The sequence below is a fragment of the Pinus tabuliformis genome, chromosome 1_1 (assembly GCF_031772625.1).
Source record: "Pinus tabuliformis cultivar Carrire ecotype Pingquan chromosome 1_1, CPIR1, whole genome shotgun sequence".
NCBI lineage: Eukaryota > Viridiplantae > Streptophyta > Pinopsida > Pinales > Pinaceae > Pinus > Pinus tabuliformis.
The window spans coordinates 356,012,453-356,025,040 of NC_142297.1; the positions used below are offsets into that span (position 1 = coordinate 356,012,453).

Consider the following 12,588-nt stretch of genomic DNA (forward strand, 5'->3'; position numbering starts at 1 on the left):
GGTTTCTAAAATTCGGGCTTTTTGGACCTCCATGGAAGGGAACATACGTACACAGATTGCTTGAAGACCATGGATGTCTCCCACAATCTACAATACTTTCCAAAGCACGACCGAGTTCAAAGCAGACATGCATCACTTATATATCTGGGCGCAAAAGGATCCAAGGCGATCATGGGTCACACTTCCATTCATTGCAACAGATGATGCCATTTACGCGGTATTAGCAGCATGGCCTCTAGAATGGCATGCCCCAGACAAGGCCATTCTAGACAAGATGACAACCAAACAGCAAAAGAAGGAACACCAGCAGTGACTCACTCAACTGGCCAAAAAGACATGTTAGGAACAACAGGCCGCTTCACAGCAGGAGGCTACCAAGAGCCTGACAAAAAAAGAGAACCAGGAAGATCAGGAAATGGACTTGGAAAAGGAACCACAACTGGAAATGGAGACATAGGACCACCTCAAGCGGTTGCACGGTAAGGAATCACAGGCCGCAAGGCAAACATCCAAAATAATGAAGGCTCTGGAAAAAGAATTCATTTACGATAGCCAGCTAGCAAGCAATGTTTCCACCAGTGCGTTGACCGAACTAATCACTGAGCAGACAACTGTGTTGGGGGATATCGTAGTGCAATTGTAGGCATTACAGGTGCAACCCCCAGGCAGGGTCACCCTATAGCTAGCAGAAGATACATCCATCACCAACCATATGGTAACATGCAGTATCCACTGCCTCTCCCCATTGGGATGCGTGGCGATCGCTGTGGGGAGGCCTGTTGACCAGGTAACATGTAGTATCCACCTACGAGAAGAAGTTGATAGATTGTTGGAGAATGCGAGAGAGAATGTGGGAGCACCATCTTCTCAGCATAGATAGAGAAGGTCACCTCAGAGGTACACTAGATATGTGGCCCTTGCTATGGAATGTGTTGAGAACGAGCCATCTTCCTTTGAGGAAGCAGTGTAGAGGCCGATTTGGGTTGATGCTATGGTGGAGGAGTATGACTCCATAGTTCGTAATAGTGTTTGGGACGTTGTTCTGAGACCGGATAACAAGTCAGTTGTGAGTTCTCGTTGGCTTTACAAGGTAAAGCAAGCTGCTGATGGTAGTGTGGAGAAGCATAAGGCAAGATTTATTGCCTGTGGCTTTTCACAGGTCGAGGGAATTGACTATGATGAGACTTTTGCTCCTGTTGCAAGGTACTCATCTATCAGATCTATGTTGGCACTATCAACATATATGGGTTCGAGGATCCATTAGATGGATGTGAAGACTGCATTCCTTAATGGCTAGATTGAGGAAGAGGTGTGCATAGAGCAGCCATAAGTTTTTTAGACCTTCGATCATGAGTCACATGTGTGCTGTCTCAAGAGAGCGTTGTACGGGCTGAAGCAAGCACCTCGTGCTTGGTACACTAAGATAGATAACTACTTCACTAAGTTGGGCTTCACAAAGAGTGAAGCGGATGCAAACCTATGTTGGGTTGTGTTATATTCTTTCCAAGACTAGCCCACGTAGTTAACCGGGGGGTGGGGGGGGGGGGGGGCGGTGGAGCCCCCCTTTTGCACCGATTTTATAGCAGGGGGGGGATCAAAGGGGATTTGAGGCATAACCGTAACCGCACTTTATGGGGTCTAGGGCAGCACCCTATAAAATTTTGGTTTTGGACCGTATGTTAGGTTGGGCGGACCCACCTATGGTTTTGTGCATGATTTTCGCACATGTTTTTGGACGCGATGGTTTTCAGTCCATGGTATTGGACACCATGGTTTTCAATCCATGGTATTGAATGCTTAGTCATGTATAAATATGTATTATAACATTGAAAGGAACATAATGAAAAATCAAGCTCGTAGTCCCAGTTTTGGGATCCAGGGGAAAATCTTTGTGTATATGTGTTTTATGTGTTATGCTCTCGCATTATTTATTTTTTGTTTTTTAGAATTCATACGCAGGTAATTTCCGTATGGGTTTAAAACCTACATTTGGTATCAGAGCTATTTTGGCTTCAAGGGGATGCCTTTGTTGCTAAGGGGTTTCGCTTGGGCCTGTGGTAGACCCTGTTCAGTGGGAGATTTGCAAGAATGATTCTAGTGGTGAAGGAAGATGGTGAGCAGTGGAAAGATAGAGATCGAGAAATTTAATGGTCAAAATTTTGAGCTGTGGAAACTCAAGATGGAGGATTTGTTGGTGGTTAAAGATTAGTGGATCGTGGTAGATTTGGGTACTAAACCAACATGATTTTCCAATGAAGAATGGAAGAAGTTGGATCGGAAGAAAAAGAAAACAATACGATTGTGTGTCTCAGATTCAATATTGCTGAATGTATCAGGGGAAGCTACGACGAAGGCTTTGTGGGACAAGTTAGGGACTTTGTACCAATCTAAGTCTCTAGTGAATAAACTGTTCTTACAGAAAAAGCTGTATAACCTGAGGCTGAAAGATGGAGACTCAGTGGCAGAGCATCTAAATGAATTTAATATTGTGGTAAGTCAGTTAGCATCTGTTGATATTAAAATTTCAGATGAAGATAAGTGCATTAGTTTGTTGTGTTCTCTACCAGATTCGTGGGATAGTCTAGTTATTGAAATAGGTAGCAATGCAACTACCTTGTAGTTTGATGAAATAGTCTCAGCCTCGCTAATGGAGGAGATGAGAGGTAAAAATATGGAGAGCCAGAATGGTGATGCCTTGTCTATACTAGGACGGTCCCAAAATAGAAACTAAAATAAGTCATTGAGTGGGAGATCTAAATCTAGAGGGAGATCTAAATCTCCAGGAAAACCTGTAAAGGTGGTGTGCTGGAAATGCGTAAGGAAGGCCACTTCTGTGCTAAATTTGAATTATCGCGGGTCTAGCTAATGTATGGTTAATATAACTATTTGATCTATGCACATATGCTTAGGTTATGAATATATGTGAATCTGTATCTATTCTAAGCGCACGAAATGGTTAGTTCTAATCAATGTTTGCTTAAAGACCATAAAAAGTAGATTGAATCTATAAACAACACACTAATAAGTATTAAGGAGTATTCTGGGATTAGATCTGCATGAAGCAGAGTGGTGTGAAGCGAAGAAATGATGCACGAAGTCTCCAAACCACATCAATAAATCTCAAGGGCACGGAAACTTGGTTCCAGCACCCTCCCCTACTACCTTAGGTGAGACCTCAATCAGTGCTCCGTAGGTTGTTGCCAAAAGGGCCAGTAGCTCCGCGATTTGTTTGGCTAAATAATTCTTCCAAACCTGGGTCAGGCCCATATAAGCCAACACCACCTAGGACACATATTTTTTCCTTTAAGTGAGCACTGCAAGATGATTTGGGAGGCACACTACAATGAGGTCACTGGACATTTCAGAGTAAAGAAAATAGTGGTGGTATTGAAGAAGTATTGTTATTGGCTGAAATTTCATCAGGATGTTGGGAAGTAAATTAGATCTTGCACCGCCTGTGTCATTGCCAAATCAACCATCAAGAAGAAAGGAATGTATACCCCTATACCTACTCCTAGTCAGCCTTGGGAATCTTTCTCCATGGATTACATGTCGGGCCTTCCTTCTACTAAGAATTACAACGATTGTGTTCTCATGGTCATCGATAAATTCTCTAAGATGGCCAGCATGGTGGCCTACAAGAAGAGTATCACAATAGAGGCCACTATTAAGATTTTCTTTGAGCGAGTGTGGGCACACTTTGGGATCCCACAGTCCATTACCTTAGATCGGGACAACATATTCCTGAGTTCATTTTGGTCAAGTCTCTAGTCGATGCTGGATACAAAACATACTAAGTCCACAACTTTCCATCCCAAAATTGATGGTCAAATAGAGATTGTGAATAGGATAATCGTACACATTCTATGCATGCACAACTCAAACAATCCACGCACATGGTGTTACATATCCATTTGGACACATCACTCCCATCATTCAGATCAGTACCATTAGGGCTCATCAAACCCTAATTCAGTTGCTATATTCCCTAGACAAGTCAACAAGTTGAATGCCTCGTTCCCTGATAGTTTCATGGCTTGAAGACATACTAAAATGACTCTTAGAGGGACCAGCGTAGGTAGGCCCATGCAAGGGTGATCTGCAGAGCACTTAGGCCCACTTTGACCTGTGCTGGGCGAGTTTGAGCTAAATTCACATAGGGTTTGGGGAATATTCTTATCTTTTGGAGCCTTCTAGAAGATTCCCACACTTATCATCTCCTATGAGCTCAAAAATGGATGAGGAATGTGTTAAGATACCTCCTATCCTCTCATCCCTTCCTCCATGGAAATAATTCTAAATATGGAAGGCAATTCAATACCCTCATTGATGACAAAACCTCCTTCATCTTCCTATAAATTGAGCACCCATCTAAGTGATCAGGGGCTAGACTTTGATGAATTGTAAGGGCATAATGTTATTTTGAGAATTGAGACTATTGTAAGTGTCGTTATGCTGCTGGAATGTTATGCTTATGATGTGATGTGGATGGAACTAAAGATGGAGGAGTGACTTCGAATCAGGCTTCATGGTTGTAATTCTTCCTTCTATTCAATAAAGTATTTACACCTTTTTCCATATGGTTATCTTGATATATGATGCTTATATGTGTGAATGTATATGATTCCATTTACTTGTAATCAATATATCTTTTGCTTTGATTGGTTCTTTGTCTTCTATTGATGTTTACAGGTACTTGTCAAGTGTGTTAAGTATGGGAAGGAGCGATAGGACCGATACAAAGGAGACAAGAGGAAAGAAAATCAGAAGTAGGCCCTCTTATTCTCTTTTTCTTATCTATTGTTTATAGAAAAAGGTTAAAGTTCTTTAAACTGTTGTTCTAGATATGGCTACTTATCTAGGGAATTAGTATTTATCCATAGATACCAAATTCTTCATAACAAATCGGCGACTCCCCTGGGGAACGATCATCATTCCAGGTAGTTTATCCACATCCTAGGACACCATAGTAGACTTTACTTGCATTCATTGATCTTATTTCAACCTTTTTGAAGTTTTTTTGTCAAAATTTCCACTAAAATTCCTACTTTAGGAATGTGCTAGAATCAGTGCACCCTTGGTTAGGGTACAGTGCACTAATCAGTGCACCCTTGGCTTAGAGACAGTGTGCTAATTAGTGCACCCTTGGCTTAGAGACAGTGCATTTCAACACACTGTCTCGCATTCAAACATGTGCTGATCCACCTTAGGTCAAATTTCCACCTTTGGATTGGGTTTTTTCACCAAATTTCCTTATGTTTCTTCTTGCTGAATGATCAATGAATGTTATGTCTTTGAAATCAACATTGTATTTACTTTCCTAGCCCTACTTTGACTTGATTTATTAATTTTTCTTAAATGATTTCTTTATCATTATCAATTCATTGTCAAAGTTAGATTATAGTCTATTAATCTTTGTTCAAAAGGAAGTGTCGTAAAAGTCTTCATTTATTTCGAAAAGGAACTGTCGTAAAGTCTTCGTTCTTGAAAATATATTAATTGACTGTATGTGCATTAGTTTCCTTTTATTCATTTTAACATTAAGGGAATTGAAAAGAAAAACATGCATCGTGCATTGAAAAGTTTGTGTGTGCTCATAGGAATAGTTTAGGGAAATTGCATTAGATTGTGCTCTTTTCTCTTTGATTAAAATAAATCTGATTGCTCTATCCCTATTAGCTAAGGTTTTCATTCTTAAATTGAATGGAAAGAATGCTTATCATATTAGTTGCATTCTAGGAATTGAAAACATACATCACGTGGTGAACCTTGAAAGGCAAATTGTTAAGAAGATCAACTTAAAATTCATCTGAATTAACCTAATGGAGCATTATCACCTAACGCAAAACATTTAGAGGTTCTAGGCTAGAGACGTGTTCTGGCATCGTAAAACATAGAAGTTGTTGTTAGCTTGTCTGAGATACGTCCCGAGTGTGATACCTCATTCCACATGCGTGAGTATATCATAGCTCATCCATGTACCTTCGGGTATATAGGGCAGTGTTACAGTACGTAAAGTAAATGGGAATGCTCTCACTGTGCAGTTTCACATTAGACAATGCTAATACGGATTGGGCCTCCATGTACCTTCAGGTATATATGGGAGGAAAACACTAGGTTGCTATCCATCCTTAGGTAACCGAGTCGTCCGCCTTGTACATTGTGATACACTGAACATAGCATTCAGAGAGATTGCCTAACCGTACTTCTTAGTTCTCCGGGAGGTATTCTACAGTTCACAGTTACTTGGTAATCCTTTTTCCTATATCATCCTTCTTTTGTTTTGTTTTGTTATTTTGATTAAAATAAATTTAATTGATGCAGATAACATCCTCCATGCTCACTCCTTAGTTGATCTTAGGTTGAGACATATGGCGACAAATCCAGAGTCCACCGATCAAGGAATTCCTTTTGATGGGAATCCTAGTCCTTTTCCTCCTTTCAGAAATATTGGTGCTCCTTATATGGCTACATTGTCCCTTCCGGGACTTACCATTGGCTTGCCAGTATGGTCATTTTCAATCTTGGTTCAAAATGTCATGGCCTCTCTGCAATCGAGTACTCCTCCAACTGGACAAAATCAACCTCCAGTTGATTCTAAAGTTGACCCTTTGCCTTCTTCCGCGACTGTTTCTTCCTCCCCTTCTTCCTCTTCGCCTGGTGAAAGTAATGGTACTAGTAACCATGTAGCTAAGAAGAAGAAGAAAGGGAAGAAGAAGAAGAAGAAGAAGAAGAAAATTCAGTAGGGGGAAACCAAGCAACCATTTCTTTGAATGTAACTTCTGATGAGAAACTATCTGATAAGCCTCACAAAGTTCGATATCCATGCAAACTTTGTATGGGAGACCATCTTCTTCGAAATTGTACTAATATTCCTTAGATCTTAGAAGAATGGTCTTCTCGTTCACATCATCCTGTGTCATCAAATTCTAGAGATCACGCTGGTGACACACCATCAACTAGTGGTAGTAAAGTTCATGGAAAGAAGGGTAAAGTTAAGTTTCCTTGTAGGTTGTGTGAAGGGAATCACCCCATTCACCTTTGTCCCTATCTGGATGAAGCCAAAAAAGTGTTGGATAACCGTCCTACTTCTCCGCAATGACTTTCATCTGGTTACAAGAGACTCTCCCTTAATCATTCACTAGTTGACAAAGTGACTGATCCAAATCAACCATCATTCAAACTCACTCTCTCTGAATGTTAATCCCATGAGTATATACCTGACCAAACACAGGTTGAGGAAACAGTTGACCTGATTCACCTTCAGTTAATCGTACCTTTCCTATAGAGAGTGAGTATGATACCACTCAGGTTATTTTTGTTTCTTCAGATTCCAATGATCTTGGAGATAACCATCATGTTCCATCAAGACAAGAGGAAAATCCTCCCGTTCTCATAGCTCAAGGGGATAACTCTCCCATCAAGTAGTCTGGTCACTTCCTTGATTTTAATCGACTGGCAGGATTTTGTCTTCCTTCTTATGTGCCTTTCTAGATCATAGTACATGTTTGTAATATGATTGTATCTAGCACTATTATAGATGAAGGTGCATCTATGAGTATCCTTTCCTCCACTGCTTGGAAAGTGCTTGGTTCACTGTCGCTTGTGCTAGTTACCTAGAATCTGTTGGCTTTTAATAGAGGAACCAGTCAACCATTAGGGATCCTTCCTTAGTTGCCTATTACTTTGGGAGGAAAAATTGTTTGTCTCAATGTGATGGTAGTCCCAAGCCCTTTAGATTAAAATTTACTTCTTGGGCGTGACTATGTTTATGACATGGGAGCTATTGTTTCAACACTCTTTCGAGTGATGTGTTTCCCGCATAAAGGAAAAATTGTCACTGTTGACCAGCTTTCATTTCCTGGTCCAAATATGGCTTACAGTCAACCATATTCCTTAAATGGTCCTTTTGTCCAAATGGTATCTTCCTTGCCATGGGTCAATTATGTGGCAACCCATTCCATGCCTACATAAACTGACGATCAATTCTGTGATGTTGTACATTATGTGCTCAGGGCATTAGAACCAGATCTCTCTAATGGATTTCTTATTACGGATCCCTTCCAAAGAATTGTTCTCCCATTTGATGAGAAACTCTTGGAAGTCATGACCTCTTATGGGTCATGAACAAGGAATACGAGGACAATTCCTGGTCTTGTGTCAACCTCATTAAAAAATGAAACAAAGGGTACGAGGATAGTTTCTAGTCTTGTGTCAACCTCTTTAAAAAATGAAACAAAGGGTAGAAGGGTAGTTCCTTGTCTTGTGTCAACCTTGTTAAAAATGAAACAAGGAATACGAGGATAGTTCCTGGTCTTGTTTCGACCTCGTTAAAAAATGAAACAACGGGTACGAGCATAGTTCCTTGTCTTGTGTCAAGCTCGTTAAAAAATGAAACAAGGAATATGAGGATAGTTATTTTACTGTGTCAACCTCATTAAAAAATGAAACAGGTCCCAGAGCATAGTTCCTTGCCTTGTGTCAATCTCGTTAAAAAATGAAACAAGGAATTTGAGTAGAGTTCATTGTCTTGTGTCAAGCTCATTAAAAAATGAAACAAGGTTCCTTTGAGAAAAGTTCCAAGTCTAGTCTTTGAGTATATCTCGGTCGAGTCTTTCACTTGATCTCGTAAATGAACCTTCATTCCATCCATCTGAGAGCCATGAGTAGTCTACTTAGGTGAATGTAATGAAGCTTGGGGGCTACACACTTAGAATCGAGTCATCATGCTGGGGGCTTGTAAAAAAATCTCAAGCATAGTTTTTTGTTTCAAGCTTGTGTAAACATGAAACTGAATCCAAGCATAGTTTTTCATTTCAAGCTTGTGTAAACATGAAACTGAATCCAAGCATAGTTTTTCATTTCAAGCTTGTGTAAACATGAAACTGAATCTAAGCATAGTTCCCTATGGTTCAAGCTTGTGTAAAAATGAACCCATCTCCATTTTAACCCTCGTGATTTCCATTCTATCAACATCTTCTGTCAGATCAGCCTTGGTTTTTCTCCTTCCATCATCACTATCTTCTTGGCTGATTATATGCTTTCACTTGGTTATTTTACCCTTTTTGAGGAAAAGTTGCAATGAGTGGTCTTATTAGTGAGCCTCTTCACATAAATCAACATGTTTTGAGAAGTTCCAACATCACTACAACTAGTTGCTATCCTAGACACCACTCGTGATCCAGGTGGATATTGGTGGCCACCTGCCAGGTCCACCTGGACCCCCACCATTGTCTTTCTCAGCATTTTCAGTTTCTTTAATTGTAGCACAGTTTACTATTTTTAGCAGTTTTTCGGGTCCTGAACTTCCGGAGCCGTTTTGAGGCCCTAAACGACGTTTTTTTGGAATTCTGGGGCAACCGAGCCCTATTGTCGCCTCCCAAAGTGGTAGTACTCGGATAGATCTTTCTAACGAGCTATCGTACGCGTCAAACGGAGATCGTATGCCAAAGTTACGACCCCGGGAAATTGATGTACCAATTTACCCAAACGGGGCCCACAATTTGGCGTTTCATCTTCTAGGGTTAGGTTTCGGTATGTGAAGGGTTTTCCATTGTTTCTCAACAATAAATAGGCCTTCGAGCCTCATTGTAAGACAGTTCAGAATAGTTCAGAGGCATGTAGCCGTCACATCTCTTCTCAGAGATAAGCTACCATCGCCCTAGCTAGTTTATTGCCATTTCTGTTTGTAAGCATATGTCAGTATTTTCCATTAATGAAATGAAGTATTATTTCCGCTGCATCTTTGTGTATATGGTTATCTCTGTAATTTGTTGCGTTCCTGTTTAAATCTGGATCAGTGGTATCAGAGCGGTCTGCTTTTTCTCTGTTTTTCTTTGCATGTCCCCAACAAGGTCGGGATATAAGGAGTTAGGGCTTGAACTGGTTGAACCTTTGCAAGACCAGCCTCGCAAATCCCGACGGCCTCCCATGGCGGACGAGAAGAAAGACGAGGGGGCAGGAGATCCCATCAAAATCTTGCTCGAAGAAGCGCTCGAGCGACAACGGAACGCGATGATGGACAGCTTTGCGCAGATCCTTCAGCGGCTACCCAGAAGCGGCACATCGGCTTCCAGCAGCTCCTCTGGAAACGCCACACCCTTTAAGGTACAAGTTAATTTTGAAATCCCCATATTCGAGGGTCAGATAGACGCCGATGCCGTAGATAAATGGTTAAATCTGCTAGAGGGTTATTTTTCTGTTCATGAATTTTCGAGTCGGGAAAAGATTGTTTTTGCTCTTCTCAAAGCAGCCCCCCACGTCAAGGACTGGTGGGAAACCTACTGCGAGCAGAAGGATGAAAGTACTGGCTCACTATTTTCAGCCGCACCCACCTGGGATTCGTTCCGGGATGCCATCAAGGAGCAGTACTACCCTGTCGGAAGCTATGAGGATGAATACATAAAGTGGACCACGCTGCGGCAGGGAAGGGACCAAGATGTGCCGGAGTTCACCAATCTTTTCCATACCCTTCGCACAAAGTTGGGTATCAAGGATTCGGAGCAACATTTGATACTCAAATACCGTGGCTGCCTGCACAAGTACATCCAGGAAGAAATACAGTTCCTAAACATCCCCTCGCTCGGCGCAGCATACCGGTATGCCGTCAAAGTCGAGCAGAAGTTTAAACAAAAGAAGCGAGACTTTGGATCTGCAAATCCAAAGCAGGGGAAAGGTGCCCCTAAACCACAGAACAAAGGACAAAGCCAAGGCGGGACAGCCCAAGACAACCAGCTGAAGCTGCAAGCAAAGAGCAACGCCGCGAAGCCGAGAAAGGACACTGGAAAATGGTGCGAGTTCCATAAGAGCTCCACTCACAACACAAGTGAGTGTCGGGCCAAACAGTCACTGGTGGCTGAGCTAAAGGTTTCAGAATCAGATGCATGTTCCGACTCTGAGTCAGAACCCGATAAGGGGTATGAAAAAGGGAAGCAGATCATTGATGCGGATCCCAGCGCCACTGTTGCTACCGCAAAGATCCAGAAAAATGAACCCGAAGATCCAGAGGAGGAGGAGCGTCTCTTCCACTCCCAGATGTGGGTCAAGGGCTCCCCGATACAGTTCATTGTTGATAGCGGGAGTCAAAAGAACCTCATTTCGGCAGAGGTCGTGAAGCGGTTGGGCTTACCGACCACAGCACATCCACAACCATACACCATTGGGTGGCTTTACCAAGGGCGAGATCTTCGCGTGAGCCAGCAGTGTCGCCTTCCATACAACATCAAGCCCTTCACGGATGAGGTATTGTGTGACATTGCTCCCCTTGAAGTTTGTGATGTATTACTAGGACAACCATACTTGTGGAAGCGACATGCTGTGTATGAATCAAGGCCCCGTGCTGTTATTATTACATTGGGAAATAAGTTGTTCAGGATACCAGAGGTACCACCACCTGCCGCCATCTCTTTGATTACTGCAAAACAATGCAGTAAGATCATTTCCAAAACCAGGAAATTTGTTTTCCTGATGATACGCCCTCAAGGGAAGAAGAAGACAGTGGCCGCGGCCTCCAAACGAGGTCCCTCTGCACGACAGCTACAAATGGACAAGATTGTGGAGGAGTACAAAGACATCTTCACCTCCCCGGCAGGGGTTCCTCTGCACTGTCAAGTCAAGCACTCCATTGATCTGACCCCAGGTGCGCCGCTACCCAATGGACCAATTTATCGGCGCTCTGTTCTGGAGAACAATGAAATCAAGAGGCAGATTCAGGAGCTCCTACAGAAAGGTCACATCCGTCCGAGTTCTTCGCCCTGTGGGAGCCCGATAGTGTTGGTACAGAAGAAGGATGGGACGTGGAGACTCTGTATTGACTATCGGGCGCTGAACAAGATCACTGTCCGTAATAGGTACCCGATCCCGCGGATTGATGACCTCCTAGACCAACTAAAGGGGGCGAAATATTTCAGCAAGATCGATCTGAAGTCAGGATATCACCAGGTACCAATTGAACCCTCAGATGTGTGGAAGACTGCCTTCAAATCCAAGGAGGGCCTCTTCGAATGGTTGGTCATGCCTTTCGGATTGACGAATGCTCCTGCAACCTTTATGAGGCTAATGGATGACATCTTGCGGCCATTCACCAACTCCTTTGTAGTAGTATACTTGGATGACATTCTGATCTTCAGCCAGAGTTGGGAAGAGCACCTCCACCACATCCGACAGGTTCTCCAAACACTGCGGCAACACAAGCTATGTGCCAATTTGGAGAAATGCACTTTTGGCATGACCGAGGTCCAGTATCTGGGATACATCATTGATGAACAGGGGGTGCATGTCGATCCAGCCAAGGTCCAAGTCATTCGGGATTGGCCCTCTCCAACCACTCTAACAGAGCTCCGCAGCTTTCTAGGTCTTGCCAACTTCTACCGCAGGTTTGTGTTGGGATTTTCTCATATTTCTTGGCCCTTGAGTCAAGTCACCAAGGGCGGGGCGAAAGCAAAATTCTTTTGGTCTGAATCTCAACAGAAGGCATTCAGGGAGTTGAAGGATCGCCTCTGCACGGCACCAGTGCTCGCGTTACCAGATTTACAACAACCATTTGAGGTCGAGACAGATGCCTCTGACTATGCTATTGGGGCAGTCCTT

At 42.6% G+C, this 12,588-nt stretch overlaps 1 pseudogene; it reads left to right on the plus strand.

Annotated features, from left to right (window-relative positions):
• Nucleotides 1–228: 228 nt before the first annotated feature.
• Nucleotides 229–12,588, plus strand: part of LOC149213060 (origin of replication complex subunit 6 pseudogene) — a 101,474-nt pseudogene continuing 89,114 nt past the window's right edge.